This window comes from Carassius auratus, unplaced genomic scaffold (assembly GCF_003368295.1).
Source record: "Carassius auratus strain Wakin unplaced genomic scaffold, ASM336829v1 scaf_tig00010915, whole genome shotgun sequence".
Lineage (NCBI taxonomy): Eukaryota > Metazoa > Chordata > Actinopteri > Cypriniformes > Cyprinidae > Carassius > Carassius auratus.
In genome coordinates, this window is record NW_020524153.1 from 23,164 (window position 1) to 33,978 (window position 10,815).

General features: G+C 38.9%; 1 pseudogene; it reads left to right on the plus strand.

The window, feature by feature from the left end:
* Window positions 1-3,949: 3,949 nt before the first annotated feature.
* Window positions 3,950-10,139, plus strand: LOC113072902 (angiomotin-like 2a; annotated as a pseudogene).
* Window positions 10,140-10,815: the final 676 nt, after the last annotated feature.

Here is a 10,815-nt window from a genome sequence, read left to right on the forward strand (position 1 = left end):
TCTAACAGAGTCAGTCACTTTTAGATTTTTTATCTGTTGGTATTTGATAGAATCCATGATGCCATGTGTCTAAACAAGATGTCCAGGACCTCCAGCAGAAATATAGGCCCACAACGTCAAAAATGCAGCTGTATATTTAATTGTACACATGGGGTACTTTTTATCCCTGTTTTCAGCAAACCCATCTTGAGTGTTTACTGCTAAAAAGCTCATTTTTAGTTTCATCTGATCATAGAAGCCAGTCCCATTTGAAGTTCCAGTCGTGTCTGATAACTGAATATGCTTTAGTTTGTTTTTGGATGAGCTGGGATCATTTTTCTTGAAACCCTCCCAAACAACATGTGTTGATGTAGGTTCTGTTTGACAATTTTTTGAAAGGTTTTCTGAACCAGCAACTCAACTATTTTCTGCAATTCTCCAGCTGTGATCCTTGGAGAGTCTTTAGCCACTCCAACTGACCTCCTCACCATGCATTAGGACGAAATAGACACACGACCTCTTCCAGGTAGTTTTCTAACATTTTCTGTTGATTGGAAATTCTTAATTATTGTCCTAATGGTGGAAATGGGAATTGTCACTGCTCTAGTTCTTTTCTTAAAGCCACTTCACCTTAATCATCTTTTGCTGCACATCAGAAATATATTCTTTGGTTTTTCTGATTGTGATGGATGATTAAGGGCATTTGGGCTTTGTTTTCCCTCCACTTTATATTTCTGTGAAACAGGAAGCAATGGCTGGATAATTTCATGTTTATAATCACACTGGAGTGCTCAAAATTGTGAATATGAATATAATTCAGAGATATTTTACTCATAAGAATTTCTAGGGGTGCCAATAATTGTGTCCAACGAGTATTTGAGAAAAACATTAATTTCATAATGATATTTCCCCTCCGTTTTAAATTCTTATTATCCAATGAAAGGATACATTCTTGTGAATTTTTTTAATAAAAAATCAAAAGGATTAACAATGCAGATTAATTTTCACAGCCTTATTTGATCATATTTGCCAAGGGTGCCAATATTTGTGGGCGGAACTGTATATGCATACAAATGTAATGTTTATGCAAATTTTGTTGCATTTCAAAATTTAGTGAACGCTGCCCTGAAGATTTGCATTGGATGAAGATGTGTGAGCAACAGAAGACTGATACCTCATTTTGTGAACTCCAAGCTGAATTAAAAGACAGGAAACTTTAAATTTGCAATTCTGCAGTGTTGCAGTAAAGCATATTTTTACATTTTTTATAAATGACATGTTACATTTTTTTTTTTTTTTAGAAACAGACTGTGACATAATTTTATGACTGTTGCATTGTTCAAATAAATTTTCCCTTCTCTAAGTCCAGTGTGTCTAGTGCAACCACGACATTAACCATGAAGTTGTGGTAATTATACAGTGTCTTGGTTTAAAACTATTTTCATTAGCAGACCTGAAACAATGGCAATATTGTGTCTAAAATGTTAGTTAATCAGTATTAGCTATCATTTATAATGAACTGTTGTATAAAAGCAGTATCACACAATCATGCCTCCATGTTACTTTAGTTGCTTCTCTATAAATCCCAAGATGTCATCGCTAGTAGTTATGAAATTTTGTAATTAATAATGGAGACTGATGGAGGCTTGTAGCTACACATCTTTTTAACTATAAGCAAGTAAGAGTAGTAGTACAGGCAAGCAGACTTATATTGTTTATATATATATATCTATATATATATATATATATATATATATATATATATATATATATATATATATATATATATATATATATATATATATATATTAACTTTAGCATATTTTTTCAATGGTTTAGTAGACACAAACATGCACACACAGACACACACACACTGATTTGTTTGATTATGTAAGTAAGCACATGTCATATATATGTCTGTAGATTTTAGTTTTTATATCGGGTTAATAATATTGTCCATATCCTAACCCAACCCTTAAACCTAACCCTCACAGAAATCTAGGCATGCACATTATTAGATTTATATATAATCACTATTTGCATGAGTTGAGCATTTGTAGCTATGAGGACACATAAAATGTTCCTGTTAATGTGTTTAAATAGAGCCTATTAATAAACTATTTTTAACAAAGTGTATTCCGGTTTGTTTTCTTTAAAGACATTTTATATTTATGCTGATATCAAAAGCTTGTCTTAATAGAGTTTTGTTCTAGAAAAAGTGGCCTGGAGCTGAGGACGTCTGTGCACAACTTAGCTCATTGTAAGCTGTCTCAGTGGCTCATGCTTCAATCGCATCTTAAATCACAAATATGCCATAAAAATATGCCAGGCCATTTGTGGCATATAAAGGCAGAATTGTGATGAGAATAGAGTATCCCCTCTAGTTCCCCATACCAAGAGCCTGCTTTGCACAACCCCAAACAACCACATCTGATCCCTGTTGTGCTGAGTTTAATTCCCTCTGTATTTTTTTCCTTTTAGTTTTCTACTGTTTCTAAGTCTTGTGATTCTTCTAAAAAGCCATCACAGCAGTTTATAACTCCAAGGTTTAAGATATAAGGGTGGAGGCTGAAAGAATGGAGATATTCCAGTTTGGCTTCCAAAGGGGTTTTTGGATAAAAACAAAGCAGGATGTCTATTAGTGCGGGGTTTATGATGAATAAATTACACTACTAGGTGGTGCTTTGATGTCTTCCAGTTTGTTTCCTGGAATGATTTTGAGGAAGACTAAAATATTCATAGATTTGTATAGACTTGCCAGTGACTGCTTCCTTCATTCACACCTGCAATCAAGTAGTCACACGTCCAACACATGCCTGTTTCCCATTGACTCACTGTCTGAGACTTAGCTGGAAATACCCTGCTATCAGTCAAATCAAGAGGCAAATGTGTATGAAGGATTGTTCAATATCATAACATAAAAGCAAATAAAGTTGTCTTCACGCTCTTTGCCATTCCGTTGGAAATCTGCTGCTTGATCTCAGCGTAATCAGTCCAGCTCAACTGATTAAACATTCCTTCCAGTTCACTCCCTTCCACCGTTTCACATTTATTATGGCTTTAGTTGGGAAGAATCTGAGGATTCATAGACAAACCACAGGGTTACTAAGAAAAGTTACCACCCTGGTAAAAAAGTGTTGGTTACTTGTTTTAGACTATTGAAATCGGAGATATATACACTGTCCCATTTTGTGACAAGTTTTTTTGGGGGGTTGGGAATGTAGTGTAGTCTTCTCCATCTGCTTATACACAACAGTCAAAAGTTGTAAATAATTAAGATTTTTTTTAGTTTTCTAAGTCTCTTATGCTCAGCAGGTTTATTTGACTAAAAGACAGTAAAACTACCATTGTGAAATATGCCAATTCAAAATAACAATTTTCTATTTAAATAGGCTGTGTATAACTGATGTGATGGCAAAGCTAAATTTTCAGTACAAAGAATAGAAAGAACAGATCAACTATGGCCAAAGGAATCAAAAAAATAAAAATGTGTATGCTGTGAAATAAAAGTGTAGTAAGTTAGCAACATATAGAAGAAAACGTAAACTCGGTTAGTACTTTAAAATATGCTCAAATACACAAAGTTTGATCTTCTAGCTGTAGTAAATTATATTCCTATCTTGTGTCAACACGTCTGCATACCTTTCAGATTGGGTCACACCTTATGACACCTTTTCTCTATTAATGTGACATCACTTCCCAACCTCTCTGTAGTAAAACAAGGCTTTATGTTGCCATGGATTTACTTCGACCACTACTGGCCCGTTTTCTTAAATTACAGTGAAAATCTGAGCGCTCGTATAGCCCATAGACAGTAAAAGAAATATAGCCCCTTTGAAAGCCCGGTGGATGTAATCGGAACTGCAGCTGCTGTATTAAATGGCTCCATTTCTCTCTTTTCACTTTTGATGGCTGAGCTCAGCTCACACATTCCGATCATTCCAGGCGCGCTCAGTTATTTATGAGGCAGAGCGCGCGCATACTGGCTCATAACCCAACCAGACCTGAACACACGCACGCACACAAACACAGCGAGGAGATAAAACATACAGAAGACATTAGCCGGATTACTTGGATTATTACACATGCCACTAACAGAATCCGTGTGGAATGAGAGTTTTAGTTGGTAAGTTAATCGTCAGTGTTCGTTCTACAGACAGTTTAATGATCAAATAGCAGCGAAAGAGTTCACAACTGTCTTAATCGGCAGAAAAACGGAATATGCGAGACTTTAAATATAACACCGATCAAGCCGAATCGATCTGAGGACGATCTGTTGTTGTTGAGTGAAAGTTGGACAACATTGTGTGATGCTTATGACGTTTAATTACCCGGAGACGAGTTATAGGAATAATAAAGATTTCACATTGAGCGCTGCATTTCTGTTGGATGAACACTTTTGTGCGTGTGTGTGTTTGAATAGTTGTTGGTCCAGTAGAGCATAAAAATACAGATAGATACAGATTAAATATAAAATACAACGGAAAGAAAAATAAAAATAAATGGTGCAAGTTTATGTAGTTGGTTGTGTTATTAAATATTTGCTTGTTATTTGATTTAAGCAATACCATTTAAAACATATATTACCAAATGAAGTTTGTTATGTGATAACATTTAAGAGTGTAAAGTTGGCTTTATTTATTTTATTTTATCTTTGTATACTGTTGCTTAATATGTCTGACACTTTCTCTAAACTGATGATATTAATTTATAATAATAAAATTATAGAGCACTTAAACAATAGGCTTGTTTAAGAAATAATATAGCAATTAAACCTCATTTAATTCTTTTAAATAACTACTGACTATTGAAAAATCATAATCTTCTCTTGAATCGGTCTTGCCCTCCAGGTCCAGTTCAGATCATAAATACTCGTCTCCATCAAATAAAATGAGAGGTGAAGAAGCGTCTGGTACTGTCCTGCACAGACTAATCCAAGAGCAGCTTCGCTATGGAAACCCCACAGATGCCCGCACACTCCTGGCCATCCAGCAGCAGGCCCTGCGGCGAGGAGGAGGTGTTGGAGGGGGCAGCAGAGGGACTGGTTCTTCACAGGCTTCATCTGAGAGCCTCAGCCAGGAGGAGCCCCAGTCTACTCAGCTCTCTGCACGCCAAGAACCCCAGGGTCAAGAGCACCAGGTCGACTACCAGCACTCTGAGAACTACTCAACACACCCACACCACGGCGAGGAGCTGCCCACCTATGAACAAGCCAAGGCCAAGTCTCAGTATTTGGCCTCCCAGTGGTGTCAACTGAACAGGGGCTGCTCACTCCAGGATAGTGAAACCATCCCAAAGCCCTGTGAGGAGGAGGACAGCTGGGACCCCAAGCGAGGCCACGTTCGGTCACTCAGTGATCGGCTTCTGCAGTTTTCAGCAGAGCGCAGTAAAATGCCTGCAACATATTCTGCCAGCTATCCTCAGATCCATGGATATCATGCAAACCAGCACTTACAATATATCCACCAAGGACTGGAATACAACAAGCAGGCTCCTTATACAGAGTACCCCTTTCCTGCACAACAAGCAGCGGAGTATGAACATTACTACAAAGCACCACCAGCATTTAATTCCCAGCACAACAGGTAGAGAAGACTATAACATGTGCAAAATTTACGCTTAACCACAACTGACATTTGATTTGGTAACATAGCATATGCATTTCCTCCAGTTCTGACGTACTTTATAAGATGTGTCATTATGACTAATAGTCTGTTGGCTGATTCTATGGCTGAGTATGCAATATGGGACATACTGATGTAGTTTGTCATCCAACCATGCTAACATACGAAGATGAACTGGACACCACAGCTTCGTTTTTTTTAACTAACATCGTGATTTTTTACCTTGTGCCACTGCAGGCTTCCAACACCAGAGGTTTGCCATAGACTCTCCACATCTCCCCCTGCTGGCAGGGAGGTCACAGCTTGCGGTCGCAGTCAACTGGAAATGCTTATGAACGAGAATAAAAGACTGAAACAGGAGCTAGAGGGACACACTGAGAAGGCCCTCAGAATTCAGAAGGTAAAAGCACATGACAGTGAAATCTACCTTTTTGCTTAACTTAAACAGGCAGAGACACGTTATTTGTGTATAAGTGTATTTTGTAGTTTTCATTTGACTTTGGCTAAATTCCAAAAGGCTTTGTAGTGTTTTCAATGGATTACATCAGTGCAGCTAAGCTGTTGCTCACTCTGAAAGAATTATAATTACCCAGGTTTGAGCACTTACCCATCAGGCCACCGCCTTGTGTAAACATGCCTGGGATGATGGAGTCATGGTTATTGCTATCCTGGTCTTTCCACTCCTAAACACCTTCTCTGTTCTGTGCTCTTAAGGAGCGGTCACATTCACCGTTGCTTGATGAAATTTCGTGAGCGAAAACTAGACAATCCAATAGGAATCTGCCATTTTGAATGAGGGCGAAGAAGTTCAGCATAGATATTTTGCTAGTGTTTTTTAGAAAAATGATTACGTAACTTTGCATGCTGGCCAGCAGAAAGCAGTCTATTTTGAAAGTGACTTCTTTGATTTCCGTTATACATTTCTACATGATTGACAATAGACTAAGGACCTTTTTGCCCACAAAATTTCACTAATGTGACCGCACCTTTAATCATAACCAACAACACTGATTGTTAACCAACTTTAAGTATTTGTTAGATTAACACATCTGACATGCAATTTAATTTTCTTTTATTTTTCCCCCAGCTAGAACAAGAGATCCAAAGGATCTCAGAGGCCTACGACACTCTGATGAAGGGTTGCGCTAAAAGAGAAACTCTAGAGCAAGAGCTAAGAAGCAAGCTGATGGCTGAGATCAAGAGGCTACAGCATTCAAGCAATCAAGCGGCAAAAGAAGCTGAAGCTGCTGACCAGAACCAGCATGTTATTGATAAGCTCCTTCTGCAGAGTAAGTTCATGAACACGGCCACATTAAACCTCATTACTGTTCCACATGCTCTGGATGCTTCTTAATCCAGAGTTGCACTGCAAATGTCTCTTAAAATCACTTAAAGAGGGAACATGTTTCCAATTAGAACATTGCAATGCAGGAATTTCAGTTAGATAACAGCGTCTTAGTTGATCTGAAAAGTCAGAAAAGAGGATTAAACATCAGATGTGACTTTAGCTTAGTACGAGAGAATGCCTGGGGACAGATAACCACTGCTCTTGTCTGCTTCACATTGACAATTACTGAAATGTTCCTCTCAGCGATCACTTCCTGTTTGCTAATAGTGGTAAGAGTAGGGATGATGATGAGTTTTGCAGTCACTGATGGGAAATAAGCTCCGGGATGTGGGTCAAAGGGAGAGTGGGTCACTGCTTCTCCTTTCCTCTGCATTCCTTAAGCGCTTGCGTAAATGAGGCGCTCCGGACTTTGCGATTAAATTCCTGAGCAGGAGTGTTGCTGGAGAGGGCCTGCATAAACATTCCTTCAGCTTCTTTCTCACATCCTCACATAAATATCCATGCTTGTTATGACTGGATAATTGATAATACCTTTCATATATTTTTGTTTTATTAGTTAGTTGCTTGTCCTAATCTCAATATTTCTATCTTTTCTGACAGATGAAGAACAGCAGCTGCAGTGTGCACATCTGGAGAAGGAGGTTCAGCATCTGCGAAACGAAGTGGAGAACCAGCGGCACAGGAGCGAGGCCCTGGAGACGGCACTGAGGTCCACGCAGACACGCAGCCAGCAGCTGTGGACGGAGCTGCAGAGGAAGAGAGCGTATGTGGAGAAGGTTGAGCGTCTGCAGGGGGCTCTAACTCAGCTGCAGGCGACCTGCGAGAAAAGAGAAAGGTTGGAAATGCGCCTGAGGACACGACTAGAGCATGAACTGCGGAGCCTCCGAAATCAGCAGGTACTGAGACAAAACGGTAGTTTGTGTTTGTTTTTAACTGTTCAGATGTGTCTTAGCATTGTATCTCAGGACGGTTTCCTTCCAGTAAAGTTAAGAATAGCTTGAGACTTCAGATCAGGACATTGCAACAATCTTACACTTTGTTTGCTCGTCTTTGTCCACAGCGGCAGCCTCAGCCGGTCTCCGTAGCATCCCACGTTAGTGTGTCCACACTGCAAGAACTTCTGCGGGAGAAAGAAGAGCGCATTCTGTTCCTGGAGGCCGACAAGACGCGCTGGGAACAGAAATACTTGGAGGAGAAGACCATGAGGGACTTTGCAATGGATGCCGCTGCCACCGCTGCAGCTCAGAGGTAAAAAAAAAAAAGGAGATCAGTGTCAAAATATTCAAAGTATTTTTATTTTTTACCAATTTCTAATAGCTTTTTTCCTAAACGTCATAGAGACACAACCCTCATCAACCATTCACCCTGCCATTCCTTCATTGAGGAGCTCCCATTATATGAGCACAGGAACCAGGAGGTAGAAAACAGGTAAAAGAGACACTTTTGAGTCGGTTTTAATGAACCATTTTGGATTTTAAGATTGTGTAGGACTCACAAGGTTAATATGTTGTCAGGATCCGTGCCCTTTACGCCCAAGTCCTGGAGAAGGACACAGTGATTAGTATCCTGAAGGAGAAGCTGCAGCAGGAGCAGAAGAGAGAGTCAGGCGACCCCCGGCTAGCTACTGCTGAGCCCATCTCTCATTCAACGGTCACACACAACGCCCAAGACAAAGGTTAGTGTCAATTATCTTAGTAGCCTTCACTAGCTGAGATTAAACTAGCTAAATTAGTGTCTCACTAAAGTTAGCATTAATGTTCTCTGCTAATTAATGTTTACTACTTTTGGTAGTTGCTATCTGACTAATTAGTGTTTACTGTTAATCAATTTAGTGTACACTAGTTAAGCTTTTACTAGCTTAGCTGAGTTTTGATGTGACTACCCATCAACGTTGAAATGCCGGCTGGGTAACATTAGCATTGATGATTATTGATAATTAGCTTTTACTAGTATTAACATTAGCATTAGTGTTCAGTGCTAATGAACATTTACGAGTAAAAGTTAGTGTCAGACTAACATTAGCAATAGCATTCACTGCTAAGTGTTTACTAGTTATTGATGAAAATTAGCATTAGTGTTCACTGTCAAATAGCTTTTAATAGTTACGTTAGTGTCTGACTAACAATAACATTAGTGTTCACTCTTAATTAGCATTTACTACTAAAGTTAGTATCTGACTAGCATTACCAGCATTAGTTAGTTCTGAGAATGGCATGAAATGATCTGAGAAGAAATTCTTACAAATTCTTATGGATCTTTTTCCAGGGAAGAGTCATTTCAATGACCAGGCGACTGGGACGTTCCCATTTGGCGCTCGCTCTGGAAGCAGCCCTGGGACAACGTGAGCAAGTTCTGTTAGAGAAACAGACAACAGATCAAACCTCCCACACAGAGACCAGCTCTGGTGAGTCAACTTTTAGCTGTTTCTGCATGATATGGGATATGTAATTGAATAGTAATTTAAAATATTACTCACTTCAGTGTGTAAAAAATAAGATTACACCATTACGTCATTTTTCAAAAACTAATTTGTGATCTTTTATAAATAGGTCTAACTATGACGTCTCTATTCTGATGTAGTACCTCATTTTGTGATAACTGATTAATATTTACCATTTTTTTTATAGATAACATCCAGAAAGCACCATCTGCTCTGGACCTTTTCAAGGGCCTGGATGATGTGGCGGCTGATGTAGTGGAGATCTTCATTTGATGAATAACACTCGGACAAACAGCCTTGCAAAATAAATGTAGAGGAGCTATGGGAGGGATTAAACGACACCACATCACTGTACTGTTGTGAAGCAAGAGTCCAGCTAAATAACAGAGCTGCTCAAAAATCTTGTCAAAGAGGGAGCTGAGCTCTTCTCTTAAAACCACATCTCCAGTCTGGTAAACTGAATTATGGAGACTTTTGCTGCTGGTGAGAATCCTACAGGATTTTTGTGGTATTTACAGCTGTACCGTACAGGAGGGCGGACACAAACTTCTAAATTGTTCTCACTATTGCATTGTCCCTCTTCTCAGAAGACCTGTGGTAACTTCACCACATTCCAGTTCAGTCGACGTTCTTCTTGAGACTGAAGCTCTTGCATGTATGTTTTCCACCCCACCCTTATTGATTGTTATAAACCGTTACATTTTTCGCATGTTTTTCTATTGATGGCTGCTACGCCCTTCAGCAAAGTTATTCTTTTACATTGCATTTCTAGGATCGGCATGCTTAATGCTGTCACGTTGTGTGAGACAATTTTTTTTCTATAATTATATAGACCTAAGAGTCCAGAAGAACTTTTAAGAGAGAAAACCGACTGTATTTTAATTTGCTTTTCTTGTATCTGAATGTGTTTGCTCCTAAATGACACACTTGCTGGTCAAGGTGTCATTTCAAAGTAAATAATAATATATATTTTGTACAATTATTTTGAGCTGTGTTTGGAACGTAAGCTGAGGAACTGATGCCAAAGAGCATTTCAGTAAAGTTCATGTGTTCAAAAACACATGGCCAAGGGTTGACCTCTTCTATTTAATCAATGAAAGATGTGAATGTTCTAAAGCATTTCATACATTTACAATAAAGCTATTAATATATAAAAGTATGTGTCTCTTGATTTGTGAAGCCCTGGGAAATTTCTGTTGGTTCTAGCAAGCCCCATCTACTGGATTTCAGCCCGTTTCGCACATTCCAGGTTTTTTTCTCACACAGTCTGAGAAAAGATGAGTAATTACAAGCGAATGCTAGTGAGGGGCATTCCGGCTCTTATATTGAGAAATCCTCATGTAATTCCCTCAGGCTCACCTTTAGCCACATTTTAGACTCAGATTTCTGAGGCATCCAGGACAAACATTCTGCTTTTGAAAAAG